The sequence below is a fragment of the Cherax quadricarinatus genome, chromosome 57, assembly GCF_038502225.1.
Source record: "Cherax quadricarinatus isolate ZL_2023a chromosome 57, ASM3850222v1, whole genome shotgun sequence".
Classification (NCBI taxonomy): Eukaryota; Metazoa; Arthropoda; class Malacostraca; order Decapoda; family Parastacidae; genus Cherax; species Cherax quadricarinatus.
The window spans coordinates 10,546,309-10,563,397 of NC_091348.1; the positions used below are offsets into that span (position 1 = coordinate 10,546,309).

Consider the following 17,089-nt stretch of genomic DNA (forward strand, 5'->3'; position numbering starts at 1 on the left):
CTGTAGTGTAAAGCACCCTTCTGGCAAGACAGTGATGGAGTGAATGATGGTGAAAGTTTTTCTTTTTCGGGCCACCCTGCATTGGTGGGAATCAGCCAGTGTGTTAATAAAATAATAAAAAAGTAATGAGTGTACAATATATGCATTTTATCCCTCTAGAGTGCTTTAAATGTCATAGTATACAGTGGACCCCCGCATAACAATCAGCTCCCAACTCGACCAATTATGTAAGTGTATTTTTGTAGGAGCTTTTGTAGGTGTATTTTTGGGGGTCTGAACCGGAGTAATCTAATTCACAATATTTCTTATGGGAACAAAATCAGTCAATAACAGCACCCAAACAGAGTTCTGGATTGAAATAATATCGTTATGCGGGGGTCCACTGTATTACGTGTGGGCGAGGTGTGGTGGCCTGGCTGGCTACCATACCTACCACACCTGACTTCATATTTGAGGAAAGTAATGAGTGTACTGTGTGTGTATTTTACTTTTTATTGTTTTTTTAATGCCTAGTTCTATTGCTAACGTAATACATGTTAGTGTAAACTTATTATCTGGCATTTATATGCATTTATAAGTGGACAAAAATGGCGTTCTGCTTGCCGGCAGTAGCCTGGAACCTAACCTGCCATGTAAGTGGGGCCCTACTGAACATAAATTGTTTCTCACCATGGAAGTCGCAGGAAACTAAATATAATGTGAATACAATACCTTGTTTATAACGTATATACTGTGCATCAATTCAATTAAACTTTTATTTACAGAAAATAAATGACTTGCATTCTAGGTAGTAGGATGGTAGACAGCAACCACCCAGGGAGGTACTACCGTCCTGCCAAGTGAGTGTAAAATGAAAGCCTGTAATTGTTTTACATGATGGTAGGATTGCTGGTGTCCATTTTTCTGTCTCATAGATATGCAAGGTTTCAGGTACGTCTTGCTACTTCTACTTACACTTAGGTCACACTACACATACATGTACAAGCATATATATATATACACACATCCCTCTGGGTTTTCTTCTATTTTCTTTCTAGTTCTTATTCTTGTTTATTTCCTCTTATCTCCATGGGGAAGTGGAATAGAATTCTTCCTCCGTAAGCCATGCGGTTGTAAGAGGCGACTAAAATGCCGGGAGCAAGGGGCTAGTAACCTCTTCTCCGGTATATATTACTAAATGTAAAAGGAGAAACTTTCGTTTTTCCTTTTGGGCCACCCTGCCTTGGTGGGATACGGCCGGTGTGTTGAAAGAAAGAAAGAAGAAGAAATGACTTGCATTCTAGGTAGTAGGATGGTAGACAGCAACCACCCAGGGAGGTACTACCGTCCTGCCAAGTGAGTGTAAAACGAAAGCCTGTATTTGTTTTACATGGTGGTAGGATTGCTGGTGTCCTTTTTTCAGTCTCATAAACATGCAAGATTTCAGGTATGTCTTGCTACTTCTACTTACACTTAGGTCACACTACACATACATGTACAAGCATATATATACACACCCCTCTGGGTTTTCTTCTATTTTCTTTCTTGTTCTTGTTTATTTCCTCCTATCTCCATGGGGAAGTGGAACAGAATTCTTCCTCCGTAAGCTATGCGTGTTGTAAGAGGCGACTAAAATGCTCTGAGCAAGGGGCTAGTAATCCCTTCTCATGTATAAATTACTAAATTTAAAAAGAGAAACTTTCGTTTTTGTTTTTGGGCCACCCTGCCTCAGTGGGATACAGCCGGTTTGTTGAAAAAAAAATGACTTGCATATTTAGGGTTAACAGGAATTGCACCTGTCCATAAGGAACTCCCACTAGTGTTTATATATCCTTTGCTTCTCTTCATTTGCATAATAATTATTATAATCAAAAAGAAGCACTGAACCTACAAGGGTCAGCTGCATAATAATGGTAAATTATTATTATTTTATTTATTATCACACTGGCCGATTCCCACCAAGGCAGGGTGGCCCGAAAAAGAAAAACTTTCACCATCATTCACTCCATCACTGTCTTGCCAGAAGGGTGCTTTACACTACAGTTTTTAAACTGCAACATTAACACCCCTCCTTCAGAGTGCAGGCACTGTACTTCCCATCTCCAGGACTCAAGTCCGGCCTGCCAGTTTCCCTGAACCCCTTCATAAATGTTACTTTGCTCACACTCCAACAGCACGTCAAGTATTAAAAACCATTCGTCTCCATTCACTCCTATCAAACACGCTCACGCACGCCTGCTGGAAGTCCAAGCCCCTCGCACACAAAACCTCCTTTACCCCCTCCCTCCAACCTTTCCTAGGCCGACCCCTACCCCGCCTTCCTTCCACTACAGACTGATACACTCTTGAAGTCATTGTGTTTCGCTCCATTCTCTCTACATGTCCGAACCACCTCAACAACCCTTCCTCAGCCCTCTGGACAACAGTTTTGGTAATCCCGCACCTCCTCCTAACTTCCAAACTACGAATTCTCTGCATTATATTCACACCACACATTGCCCTCAGACATGACATCTCCACTGCCTCCAGCCTTCTCCTCACTGCAACATTCATCACCCATGCTTCACACCCATATAAGAGTGTTGGTAAAACTATACTCTCATACATTCCCCTCTTTGCCTCCAAGGACAAAGTTCTTTGTCTCCACAAACTTCTAAGTGCACCACTCACCCTTTTCCAATCATCAATTCTATGATTCACCTCATCCTTCATAGACCCATCCGCTGACACGTCCACTCCCAAATATCTGAATACATTCACCTCCTCCATACTCTCTCCCTCCAATCTCATATCCAATCTTTCATCACCTAATATTTTTGTTATCCTCATAACCTTACTCTTTCCTGTATTCACTTTTAATTTTCTTCTTTTGCACACCCTACCAAATTCATCCACCAATCTCTGCAACTTCTCTTCAGAATCTCCCAAGAGCACAGTGTCATCAGCAAAGAGCAACTGTGACAACTCCCACTTTATGTGTGATTCTTTATCTTTTAACTCCACGCCTCTTGTCAAAACCCTCGCATTTACTTCTCTTACAACCCCATCTATAAATATATTAAACAACCACGGTGACATCACACATCCTTGTCTAAGGCCTACTTTTACTGAGAAATAATTTCCCTCTTTCCTATGTACTCTAACTTGAGCCTCACTATCCTCGTAAAAACTCTTCACTGCTTTCAGTAACCTACCTCCTACACCATACACCTGCCACATTGCCCCCCTATCCACCCTGTCATATGCCTTTTTCAAATCCATAAATGCCACAAAGACCTCTTTAGCCTTATCTAAATACTGTTCACTTATATGTTTCACTGTAAACACCTGGTCCACACACCCCCTACCTTTCCTAAAGCCTCCTTGTTCATCTGCTATCCTATTTTCAGTCTTACTTTTAATTCTTTCAATAATAACTCTACCATACACTTTACCAGGTATACTCAACAGACTTATCCCCCTATAATTTTTGCACTCTCTTTTGTCCCCTTTGCCTTTATACAAAGGAACTATGCATGCTCTCTGCCAATCCCTAGGTACCTTACCCTCTTCCATACATTTATTAAATAATTGCACCAACCACTCCAAAACTATATCCCCACCTCCTTTTAACATTTCTATCTTTATCCCATCAATCCCGGCTGCCTTACCCCCTTTCATTTTACCTACTGCCTCACGAACTTCCCCCACACTCACAACTGGCTCTTCCTCACTCCTACAAGATGTTATTCCTCCTTGCCCTATACACGAAATCACAGCTTCCCTATCTTCATCAACATTTAACAATTCCTCAAAATATTCTCTCCATCTTCCCAATACCTCTAACTCTCCATTTAATAACTCTCCTCTCCTATTTTTAACTGACAAATCCATTTGTTCTCTAGGCTTCCTTAACTTGTTAATCTCACTCCAAAACTTTTTCTTATTTTCAACAAAATTTGTTGATAACATCTCACCCACTCTCTCATTTGCTCTCTTTTTACATTGCCTCACCACTCTCTTAACCTCTCTCTTTTTCTCCATATACTCTTCCCTCCTTGCATCACTTCTACTTTGTAAAAACTTCTCATATGCTAACTTTTTCTCCCTTACTACTCTCTTTACATCATCATTCTACCAATCGCTCCTCTTCCCTCCTGCACCCACTTTCCTGTAACCACAAACTTCTGCTGAACACTCTAACACTACATTTTTAAACCTACCCCATACCTCTTCGACCCCATTGCCTATGCTCTCATTAGCCCATCTATCCTCCAATAGCTGTTTATATCTTTCCCTAACTGCCTCCTCTTTTAGTTTATAAACCTTCACCTCTCTCTTCCCTGATGCTTCTATTCTCCTTGTATCCCATCTACCTTTTACTCTCAGTGTAGCTACAACTAGAAAGTGATCTGATATATCTGTGGCCCCTCTATAAACATGTACATCCTGAAGTCTACTCAACAGTCTTTTATCTACCAATACATAATCCAACAAACTACTGTCATTTCGCCCTACATCATATCTTGTATACTTACTTATCCTCTTTTTCTTAAAATATGTATTACCTATAACTAAACCCCTTTCTATACAAAGTTCAATCAAAGGGCTCCCATTATCATTTACACCTGGCACCCCAGACTTACCTACCACACCCTCTCTAAAAGTTTCTCCTATTATTATTATTATAATCAAAAGAAGCACTAAACTGCAACGGTTATACAACATGAAAAAAAAAGGAATGTGGATGTAATGTGTATGCCGCACCTACTTCATATACATTTGTGCCTTAATTCAGCTGGCATTTTGTGACAAAGAAACAAGGATGTATAAAGATTTGTTGTTGTTAAAGGCAACCACCCTCTTCTACATAGTTATTTTTATTATTGAAAATGCAAGGAAAATTATAATTTTATTTTAATATTTTATTATAATAAATATGTACTAATTTATATTAGCAAAAAATATTATGGTAATTAATTTCACATCAGTGAGATGGACCCAACAAGCCTTGGGCCATCACAACCCTTAACCCTTCTGTAACAACAGCATATGCTGAGCCTTGAGAAGCTTTTCTCACTATTTTATCTAGTTTTCTTGGACAGCTTGCATTAATATTATGGCGAGTTGTACTCTGGACATACAGTGGTACCTCGAGTTTCGAACAGCTCCCAACTCGAACAATTATGTAAGTGTACTTTTGTAAGTGTATTTCTGGGGTCTGAAACAGACTAATCTAATTTACATTATTCCTTAGTGGAACAAATTCATTCGGTATCAGCACTTGAACAGCCTTCTGGAACGAATTAAGTTCGTAACTTAAGGTACCACTGTACTTATTTAGTAAAAAATCTTATCATGACTGGTAAAATATGGCATTTTACTGATGACTGCAGTGATCGTTGTGGCAGGTAATGGCTGCTGAACTGCCTGTCATATCTGCCCAGATATTGTACAGGATCACATCAACCCTCTCTCATACAGTTCCATATCAAAAAGCAATGACAGCTACAGTGAATAGAAAGTTTAATTATTTTTGAGTTCTGACATTAAAAAAGGCTTTATTAAAATTTGGTTGACTTTTTGTGGTCTAATGAACATAACTATTTTTACCCTGTGTTCTTCAGTTCATTTCAGACGATTTCTGACAAGGTGCCATTTTCTGGAAAATAACTATTGTCTTAATCCACGATCAACTGTATTTTATATTTCGAAGATGAAGTCAAAAGCTCAACTGTCCACAGTATTATTTGGCTTCTTAAGTGTTCATGTACAACTTGCATACTTTCTAAATGATAAACAATATGAAAGGATACTAAAAACCTTTTTCAACATTTTTTTTTTATATTATTAGGGTGACCCAAAGAATCAAATCAAATCAATTTTTTTTCTTACATAGTATACAATGTGTAGTTTACATGTAATAAAATATTGTTAAACACAAAGAAAACCACTAGCATGCATGAGCATTTTGGGTAGACTAATCCTAATGCTTACAGATTATTTAAAACCAGACATAGGTTATGAAGTGGTAAACTTTTATGTATTATTACAAAAAGAGAGGTAACTAAAAATTTAAAAATTAATAAAATCTATAGTAGAGGTAGCAAAAATAAAAAATTATTACAATTAGCATGGTTTACAACAGTACAATTATAACCCTTTAACTATCAAACCATTAATCTACGTTTTACTGCTAGTGCTCTGAATATATTGAAAAACAAACAAACAAAGAGGGTAATTTTCTGTGTAATAAGACCACAAAAAAAATTTAGGGCCAATACTTATCAAGATTTAAGGCGGCGAAGTTGGCACCAGATGCTCATGTGACGGCAACATGGAGCCCTGCCACTTGCAGAAATGGTGCAGATTTTTTTTTTTTTTTTACATAATTTTATGTTCTGATAATTACAATTTATAGTAGTTCTTGTGATTCTGTAGCCAATCCTTGTTCTGACACTAATATTAGGTATGGAAATAGTAATCAGTCACAAACACACTGACAGGTGAACATGTTCACCTGTCTTGGTCATATACTATTGTCTAGAAATATATATAAATGATTTATTATTATTATAATCAAAAAGAAGCGCTAAGCCACAAGGACTATACAGCGCTGCAGGGCAGGAAGGAAGCGAGGGCATCAGGTGGCAAAAGGGAGATGGATGAGCAACAGGTTACGGATAACAGCGGGGCAGTGGATGGTGAAAGGGTAAAGGGCAGCAAGAGACTGAACCAGAAAGGGCTGAGGGGAGTGCGAAAAGTATCATCAGAGTTTGTGGAGTAAATCAGTCGTTGTCAAGAAGTCAATGAGAGAGTCAGGATTAAAGGAGGGTCCATCAGCAAGAAGGGAAGGTAAAGAGAGAGTAGGAGAACGAAGACGACGTTGGAGGTAAATTCTGCGTGCTCGTTGATAGAGAGGGCAGTCTAACAGAATGTGGCTAATCGATACTGGAACTTGACACTGCTCACAGAGAGGAACAGGGTGCCTCTCCATGAGATACCCATGAGTAAGACGAGTGTGGCCAATGCGAAGGCGGGAGAGAGTGGTCTCCCAACCTCGGCACTGATGACAAGAAGACGGCCAGTAACCTATGCTCGGTTTAATAGAATGAAGTTTGTTACCGAGCAGAGTTGACCAACGTTGTTGCCAACGGGTGCGAAGGTGGGTAGCTATTGCAGCAAAATAGTCCAGAAATGGAACACCTCGATAGGAAATTGGTAGGTCATATACTGCTGACCGCGCAGCAGTGTCTGCCTGTTCATTGCCCTGTACGTCGACATGACCAGGGACCCAACAAAAAACAATATCTTTATGTTTGGTAGAGATACGGCGTAGCCAAAGTTGGATACGGAGAACTAGGGGATGAGATGTATCAAATTTTCGTATAGCCTGTAGAGCACTAAGGGAGTCTGAGACTACTACAAATGATGACACAGGCATAGATGCGATACGAATAAGTGCTGCAAGAATGGCATACAGTTCAGCAGTAAAAATGCTAGCTGAAGATAGTAAATGCCCTCGTACGACGCTGTCCGGAAACACTGCTGCGAATCCGACGCCATCTGAAGACTTAGAGCCATCTGTGTACACAGCGGTGGCATGAGAATGAGAGTGGAAGTGATCAAGAAAAAGAGAGCGGGAAGCCACCGTAGGCAGTTGAGCTTTCGAGCAAGGGAGTGAGAAAGAACAGACCCGAACAGCTGGAACTTCCCAGGGGGGTAGGGAAAAGTGAGATGCTACATGAACATATAAAGGTGGTAACTGAAGGGAAGACAAGAGTGAAAGTAGGCGAAGAGAAAAGGGACGGAGCAAACAGGGGCGGCGAACGAATAAAGAATGTCTACTAATATCGGTGACCATTCTATAAATGGAAGGATTGTGTAGATCGTGAGAGCGTACATAGTAACGAAGGCAATGGGCATCACGGCGATCAGACAAGGATGGAACATTTGCTTCTGTATAGAGGCTCTCAACAGGGGAAGAGCGAAAAGCACCAAGGCACAAACGTAAGCCTTGGTGATGGATAGAGTTAAGGCTAGAGAGAGTAGCAGGAGAGGCCGCGGAATAAATCTGGTCACCATAATCGAGTTTCGATAAAACGAGGGCTGAATGTAGGCGAAGCAGAGTTCGACGATCAGCTCCCCAGGAAAGATGAGCAAGGGTTTTAAGAAGGTTTAGCCGGCTGTGACAAGTTGCCTTCAGAGAGGTAATGTGAGGTTTCCAGGTTAACCGACGGTCAAAGAGAAGGCCTAGAAACCTGACTGTATCACGTTCGGGGATACGGGAGCCATAGAGATACAAAGGATGATCGGAGATAACAGAGCGTCTAGTGAAAGTAATTTGGTGAGTTTTGGTACTTGAAAATTTAAACCCATGTGTGGTGGCCCAAGTGGAAACACGGTCGACCGCATGCTGGAGAGAAACTGCAATAAGGTGACAGTCAGCGCCTGCACAAGCAATAGCGAAGTCATCAACATAGAGTGATGACCAAATATTGGGTGGAAGAACAGAGGCCAAATCATTTATAGCAAGGAGAAAAAGTGTTGTGCTTAGAACACATCCCTGAGGGACACCTTCAGCTTGGACGAAGTCCGGGGAAAGAACATTATTGACTCGAACACGGAAATGTCTGTCAGTTAAAAAGTTCTTAAGGAAGGATGGTAGATTGCCTCGGAGGCCTAAGGAATGGGCCTGGGCCAAAATATTATACCTCCAAGTTGTGTCATATGCCTTCTCAAGGTCAAAAAATATGGCAATAACTGAGTGATTATTCGCAAAGGCATTACGAACATACGTATCCAAGCGTAGTAAGGGGTCTATGGTAGAACGACCCTTACGAAAGCCATATTGACTAGCGGAGAGACTGTTGTGAGTCTCTAAATACCACATTAAACGTCGATTTACGAGGCGTTCCATCACTTTGCAAACTGCACTTGTAAGAGCGATGGGGCGATAGTGGGAGGCATCATGTCCTGTAGTACCCGGTTTGCGGAAAGGGAGAACAATGGCAGATTTCCACAGCTGGGGAAGAACTCCTTGTGCCCAAATAAGATTGAAGAGGTGTAAGAGGACTACAAGGGCTGACCGATGTAAATGTTGTAACATACGAATATGAATGTCATCAGGCCCAGCTGCCGATGATCGGCAAGCTGAGAGCGTTGCCTCCAGTTCTTGAAGTGTAAAAGGCACATTATACTGTTCTTCTCCGAGAGAAGAAAAGTCCAAGGGTACTAACTCTCTGGCAGACTTTGAGGAAAGAAACGAGGGGCATAGATGGAGCCCTCGGGAAATACGGACCAGATGTGTGCCAAGTTCAATGGCAACGTCGAGAGGGTTTGCTATATCAACACCAGTGACCCGTAGAACAGGAGCCGGGTCAGGAGAGTATTTACCACTCAATTTCCTCACTTTTTTCCAGACTGCACTCATAGAAGAAGCAGAGGTGATGGTGGAAACATAGTCTCGCCAACAAGTGCGTTTAGCTTCACGGATGACTCGGCGAGCGATCGCACGCTTCTGCTTAAAATCAACAAGTCTCTCAGCGGTTCTATTGTACCGGTACCTGCCCCATGCAGCACGTTTCAAACGTACTGCACGAGCACAAGCAGGAGACCACCAAGGCACGCACTTCTGAGAATGCCTGCCTGAGGTGTGGGGTATAGAATGAGAAGCTGCGGTATAAACTGATGTCGAGAAGATGTGTAGGAGCTCATCAATGGAGGATGAAGAAGGAACCTCACTAAAAGCAGTGAGGTGTGAGTAAAGATCCCAATTTGCCCGATCAAATTGCCAGCGAGGCCTACGGGAAGGTGGTGAATAGGAAGGAGAAGTAAGAATGATCGGAAAATGATCGCTGTCATGTAAGTCTGGTAGAACAGACCAGGTGAAGTCTAGTGCAGTGGAGGAAGAGCAGACTGATAGATCGATGCAAGAGAGAGTATGAGTACGAGGATCAAAATGGGTGGGAGTACCCGTATTTAAAACATGGAGGGGGTGAGAGGCAAGAAAAGCCTCCAACTGAATGCCACGTGAGTCACAATGAGACCCCCCCCAGAGGAAATGGTGGGCATTAAAATCACCAAGTAACAGAAGTGGTGGTGGTAAGGATGAAACAAGAAAGGCAAAGTCTGGGATAGAAAATGCTCGAGAAGGAGAGAGATATAAAGAACATATTGTAAACCACTTATTCAAGTGGATACGGGCTGCAGTGTAATGCAGCGAGGTATGGACAAATAGTTGACAGTACGGAATATCATTGCGTAGAAGAAGGGCACTTTCATTAAAGGTCCCATCTGAGAAAGGATCCGAAGAATACAATAAATTATAGCCTGAGATAGGTTGGAAAACAGCCGAGTGTAATTTTGGTTCTTGTAAGCAAGCACCAACAGGGGAAAACCTGGAAAGCAACATCTGAAGCTCACCCCGATTACCCCTGAGGCCGCGGATATTCCACTGTAAATAGGCCATGATTGGCGATGAAGAAAATATCAGGAATCTGTAGGTAAAGGCACCTACGGACTAGAGGGGTTAGAAAAGTCAACGTGTGGTGGCATTGGAAGATGTTCAAGTAGCGAAGGAACGGAGCGTTGCGAAGAATGGGGTTGTGAAGATGGAGGAGAGGGAAGAGAAGGAACAGGAAGTGAATCAGTGTCCATTGAAGGTTTAGTCTCTGCAATATATTCTGAAATGGCTTCAAGTGTTTCTGAATTCAAAGATGTATGGGAAACCATATTGGAGATAGGAGGAGGAGGGTGAGTAAAGATTGGGACAGTAATGGACTGTACCAAAGTAGAGGGGGAGGGAAAAGTGTAAGGGACTGGAGATGAAGTGTGGGGGGGGACAGAAGAGGTAGAAACCTGGGAGGTGACAGAAGAGGGAGAAACTTGGGAGGGGACGGGGGTGGAAGGCATAGTACGAGGAGGAGGGTGAATCTCCACACTTGTAATAGAGCCAGAGAGAGGGGAAGAACTAGGTACAGAGACTGGAAAGGTAACGTGTGGAGGTGGAAGAAGGGAAGGAAGGGGCAAAGAAGATTTGAGCAATGTGGATTTTTTGGACTTCTGAGTAGAGGGGCGATTGGTATTAGGTGTCGTACGAGGTCTTGTCGATACTGGGGCTTGTGAGGAAGGACGCGAAGATGTGAGAACAGACTGAGTTGTAGTCGGGACGTCAGAGCCAAGGACAGCAAAAGGATTAGATGCCGTAATGGCTATGGGAGGGGTAACAACAGAGGAGGCTGCAGAAGATGGGACCCCAGAAGTGGGGGGATGTTTGGAAACACGAGAATAAGAAACACGGGGTAGTCTCCCTTGGAGGCGGAGATGAGTAACTGCCATAGCATAAGGGAGACCTTCTGCCTCTTTGAGGCAACGGATTTCACGTTCATTTAAGTAGACCTGGCAACGGCGGGAGTACGAAGGGTGAGCTTCATTACAATTAAGGCAAGATGGAGGTTGACTGCAAGATGTATTAGAATGGTTGTCGGCACCACAGACTGGGCATTCGGCCATAGATCTGCAATATTTCGCTGGGTGACCAAAACGCCAGCAATTTCTACATTGTTGCGGTGTAGGTATCACCTTTCGAACTTGTAACCGATGTCCCGCGACATATACAGAGGACGGGAGTTCTCGGCTGTCAAAAGTTAAACGAGCCACATTGCAAGGGTAACGTCTCCGCCCCCGGGCAGGAAGGACATAAGTGTCTACTTTGAGGATTGGGAGATCCTGGAGTTCCAGCTGTTCAAAAATGTCATTGCCACATGACTGGAAATTCTGTTGGACTATGGTATGGGGCAGAATGACAGTACCACTACAAGAATTGAGAGAAAGATGTTTTTCAATAGTGATAGGAGTAGTATCGATATTCGAAAGGAGAGAAAGATCATGAGCTTGGGTAGCATTCTGGACAGTGACGATGCGCGTACCGCTCTTGAGAGCGTGAAATGAAATATCTCTGCCAACATGACGCAGGAGCGCTTTGGCAATACTATGGTCAGAAAGGTAGGCAGAAGAAGAAGTTGGTCTTAAAGTAAAGAATTTAGTCCATTGTGTGGTCCGAAACTGAGCGTGGAGAGGGAGTGCTTGACGTGTCGGTCGTTTCCGAGTAGAATGGGAAGGTAACGACGGAGCATCATCAGGAGATTGACGTTGGCGTTTAGGAGTAGGACCGGAGTTGGTCCGGCATGAAATGGGTGGGCGATTCGAAAATTGCCGTACCGTAGAGGGAGAAGCCGGAAGCATAGTCAAAGGAGAGCGGAGTTCAGACAAATCGAAGGAGTCAGTCGAAGCCCCGGTACCTGAAGCGGGTGAGGAAACAGCACCAGCAAGAGGTACAGGGGCATCAGGAGTGTCCGAAGAGTGGTCTAAACACAAGGCAGGGTCAGAATGGGGTGCGGTATCAAGAAGGGGCCCGGGGGTAGTGGTTTCATGGACTAGGGCTGCCATGGTTAGGTTACTCCTTTGCTTTTTGTTTTTAATAAAAAAAAAGAAAGAAGAAAAGAAAATAAAAACAAAAAAAAGAATAAAAAAAGGGGGGAGCGGGGAGGAATAGTTCCCAGGAGGAATGAAAGGGCCGGAAATCTCCCTCCGCGCCCAAGAGGACTCGACACCGCTAGTAGCGCAGATGCAGCATGGAACCCGTGCCATACCCTACCCTTCATGCCAGTAAACCAGCAATCCGGGATAGCAACCTCACATCTGCCGAGCTACCTCGGTGGACAAAAGAGAGGGCGGCCGGATATCCGCCACAAAGCATACCTCCTTCAGCCACCACCCCCGGAATCCGAAAGGTGGCTTCCAGAGATACACCCGTCGCCCAAAAGACACCCAAAGCTACTCCGGGATACCGGAGAGGGATCGGGACATCCCTAGGCAATCCAGATTCCACGGCAAACTACGCCACCGCCAAGAAACCTCAACGGAATGGGATCGACCCCGGTGTCCTTTCCCCTACCTAGGAACTAGCGCGCCTGTGGGAGAAATCACGAAGGCTAAAAAGAGGAAGGGCAAAAGGGAGGGGTGAGGAGGAGGAGGAGGAATGGAAAAAGGGGAGGATGGGGAGGATGGGATAGGGGAGGGGAGAATGGGGGGTAATTAGGTTCGGTCTGAGGAAGAAGACCGACAGGGCTAATTCCTCAGACCAAGAGCCTCTTCACCACGCCAAGGAGCCCCCCTTGAAGAGGTATAAATGATTTAGAGGTTCCAGCAATGTTTTTAGAAGTGCTGGAGTATATGAAACTCCTTGAAGCATGCTGTCAGACAAGTGTCACTCTACAATGCTAACAGTGCAATCACTCAATATTGCTGATGGTGCACTGCCCCCAGTGAACCTTGACATATGTTTTTTGATTTGTTCTTACTGTTCCACACACAATCATATCTCTGTCTCTCTTTGTCTGAGAGAGAGCCACTCATGAACCAACAGGTATTACACATGCTGCAGAATCTTCACATCTGAACAAGTATAAAGATACAACTGTGCCTGAAATGTGTATTACTTGCCAGTCATGCTTATGCCTCATTTCAACAAGCACAGTATAGCACTTTGTCTGCCTCATTTGGGTTATCTTAGGTAATTTACACAATGATAATTGTACTTGTGTGTACCTGTGCCTAAATAAACTTATTTAGTCCTTGATTCTGGTTCATGAGTGGCTCTCTCTAAGACAGAGAGAGAGAAGCAGACAGAGACAGAGCTAGCCAGCCAAACACGTTACACATGTTGCAGAATCGTCTCTCTCAATATCTCTCTCTACTTCGGGCATAGGTGATAGGACATTCTGGCAATATGACATTACCAATTGCATCAAAATTTAAAGGATGCGAATGTTCCACAAGGGTTATTATCCAAGTTTTTTTTTTTTTATATTTCCTCAACCACTTATGGCCATAGCCATCTCAAAGCCACTAAACTCGGCGTCAACATCACTTTCCTCAAAAAGGAGAGTATTAATACAACATGGCACTAGCGAATCTCTAGGGTTTACCATGCTGTTTGTTCTAACTGGTGCTAATACAAGGTACTAAGTAATCCCAGATTTTTTTTAATACTGCACACACCAAGATCTACATTTTCACTGCCAGCGCTCTGAATATTTTGAAAAAATAAAATAAAAAAAAATTTAAAGAGGGCAATTTTGTGTGTGTAATAAGACCAAAACCCATACACAAAGACTGACCTCCCCCTTTCATTCTCCCACTGCATATCCCTGTGTTTTAGGATCAGTACTTAATGAGATATAAGACTGCAAAGTTGGCGCTGGATGCTCGCCTGACGGCAACATGGAGCCCTACCACTTGCAGAAGTGTTGCCGATATACCTTTTTTCTCATTTTTATTTTAACCCTTAAACGGTCCAAAGAGATTGACGTTCAAATTCGTAGTGCTACAAAAGTAGATTACTTTTTTTACATATTTTCAAATATAACAAAAAAAAAATGTAGATAAAAGTTTTTTTTTTCCACGTTTTCAAATGTAAAACAAAAAAGAAGATCTACATTTTTTTACATACTTTCAGATGTTGAAAAAACGTATATATACGTTTGGACCATTTAAGGGTCCATTTGTATAATTTTTATGTTCTGATAATTACAGTTTATAATAGTTCTTATGATTTCAAAGCCAATCTTTGTTCTGACACAAAGATTAGGTACTGAAATAGTACTCAAATAGTCACAAACACACTGACGTGAACATTTTCAACTGCCTTGGTCATTTACTATTGTTTAGAAATACAGTGGAACCTCAGCTTACGAGTTTAATCCGTTCCGTGACCTTGCTCATATCCCAATCAGATCGTATCCTGAGTTAATTTTCCTCATTTAAATGAACTGAAATGCGATTAATCCGTTCCAACGGAATTCTTGCTCTCAGGAGGCAGGAATATGACGTTAATGTCAACTCTACAGCTCATTTATCTATCATGATTCATCTGTTATGACAAACAATATAAGTAACATAGCAATCTGATATGTACTCAAAAATGAATAAAATACGTCATTATGTGACAAGTGGTGGCGGCCATTCTCTACTTCAAGCGGCCACCTTGTTGTGGGTCAGCAGGGAAGACCTCCCACCATCCCCCGTCCCGACACCACCATCCCAGCTTACGCGTTCAGTTCTACTTCTCTCCTACAAGGTAGCTGTGTTGGTGAATTGTGTTTTGATCTTTTAATTACCATATCTTGTATCTGCCAAGCAATCATGACACCCAGTAGGCATACCAGTGTTGCTGAATGACTTACTGACTTGACTGAATAACTTACTGACTTGACTAACTTACTGACTAAACTGACTGACATACTGACTTAACCCTTTTAGCCCTGAATTATGAAAGGCATATTGGTTTGTTCTCATCTGTTGATATGTTGTGTGAGGCAGAGAGCTGCCAAAGTTACCAGATTCACAATCAAGTAGGTTTTTAGAAGGTAGTGAAGGTCCCTCCAGTTTTCTATGGCTTCCAACTGTTACCAGTACATTGCTATGGTTATAGAAATAAGCTGGGAACCTGAAATTCCATCAGAGCTAAAATGGTTACCTGACAGACTTGACTGAATGACTTAACTCACCCACTTGACTTACTGAATGACTTAGAGTCTTTTTCACTGAAGAGGACCCTGAAATGGTGTCAAGAGCAGCTGATGCTTTATCATGAGTTGTATAATGTACTGCAGGGTAAAACAGAACAGAAATCCATTACAGAATTTATGCACACTCCAGTACAACCATCGACTTCAGTACCAGAACCTCTACCATCCACCTCAGCCCAGTAGGACGACAGCATAACTCTCCACTCTTCACAATCATCATCAAACACCAGCAACCATAATTTAAGGTAAAAAATACTATTTCTGTTGCAGTTATAGTCTTAAGCAGTAAAAACAACATAATACATCACGACAATGAACTACAATTATGTATTCACTTTTACTTTTGTAAAAGTGACACTTGATGATTGTGCACTGCTTTCTTTGTTTTCACTGTTACACACAAACATGTATGTCTGTCTGTCTAGTTCTGCTTATCTGTTTCTGTGTGCCCATGTGTGTGTGTGTCCTTCTGTCTGCCTGTGTGTCTGTCTTTCCGTCTGCTTGTCTCTGTCTCAGAGAGTGGCTCGTAAACCAACAGGTATTACACGCAATGCGGAGTCAACACGTCTGATTCCTGATCAAGTGAAAATGCGTATTACTTGCCAGTCATTCTTATTATGCTTTATATCTACAAGCACTGTATAGCACTTTGCATGAATTTTTTGGGTTATTCTTGGTAATTTACACTATGTATAATATGTAACTGTACTTATGTGTACCTGTGAGAGACAGAGAGAGAGAATGGAAGGGTGTTGGCACCTGGGGAAGAAGTTGATATCCTTGGGGTGAAATTTAACTCCAAACTGACCATGAAGAACCACGTTGTAAATCTTGCAAACGAGGCAGCCAGGAAGCTTACAGCACTTCGCCGTATCTCACATCTGCTTGACAGAAGGGGTTGCAAGTTTCTATACAAGGCACAAGTACGCTCACACCTTGAGTATGTTACACTTTCTTGGTTTACCTGCCCCCCTCTTATCTGCAACTGCTTGACAGAGTAGAGAACAGAGCAAGACATCTCATCTCTTGCCTGGACCAATCCTGGATAGATCTGTCATTTGAGCAGAGCCTTCAACACAGGAGGGATGTGGGTGGCCTTACTGTTATGTATAAGGCCAATATTGTCAAAGTACCACACTTGGATCCACTTCGAGGACAATGTGAAGCAAGCTTCTATACCACAAGATGGGTAGACAACAGCAACTTCACTCTGGATGTACCCTTCTCCAGAACATCACTTCATCTGAGATCATTATCTCCAAGATGACTCGAGTATGGAGCACATTTGTACAGCATTACGATGTCAATGAGATAAAGTCAGTTGATCAAAGGAAAATGCTGGCTCCAACTTCATCCTGTTCCCTACTTGTATGTCTCATAACAATAAAAATGCTTTCAAATGAGCTGATGTCGGTAACAGCTCTTAGCCTGTCAATAAAGTTAGGAATCCTTAACCTGTATTATTATTATAATCAAAAAGAAGTGCTAAACCACAAGAGCTATACAGCACTGCAGGGCAGGGAAGGAAGCGAGGGTAT

The 17,089-nt window shown here is 42.4% G+C and overlaps 1 protein-coding gene across 2 annotated transcripts in view; it reads right to left on the minus strand.

Moving 5' to 3' along the window:
- Window positions 1-17,089, minus strand: part of Saysd1 (SAYSVFN motif domain containing 1) — a gene marked incomplete at its 5' end in the record, with an annotated part of 139,992 nt that overhangs the window by 72,661 nt on the left and 50,242 nt on the right. The window contains 1 exon segment of one of the 2 annotated variants that reach the window (XM_070097352.1): window positions 4,858-5,620. 2 annotated transcript variants of the gene reach the window in all.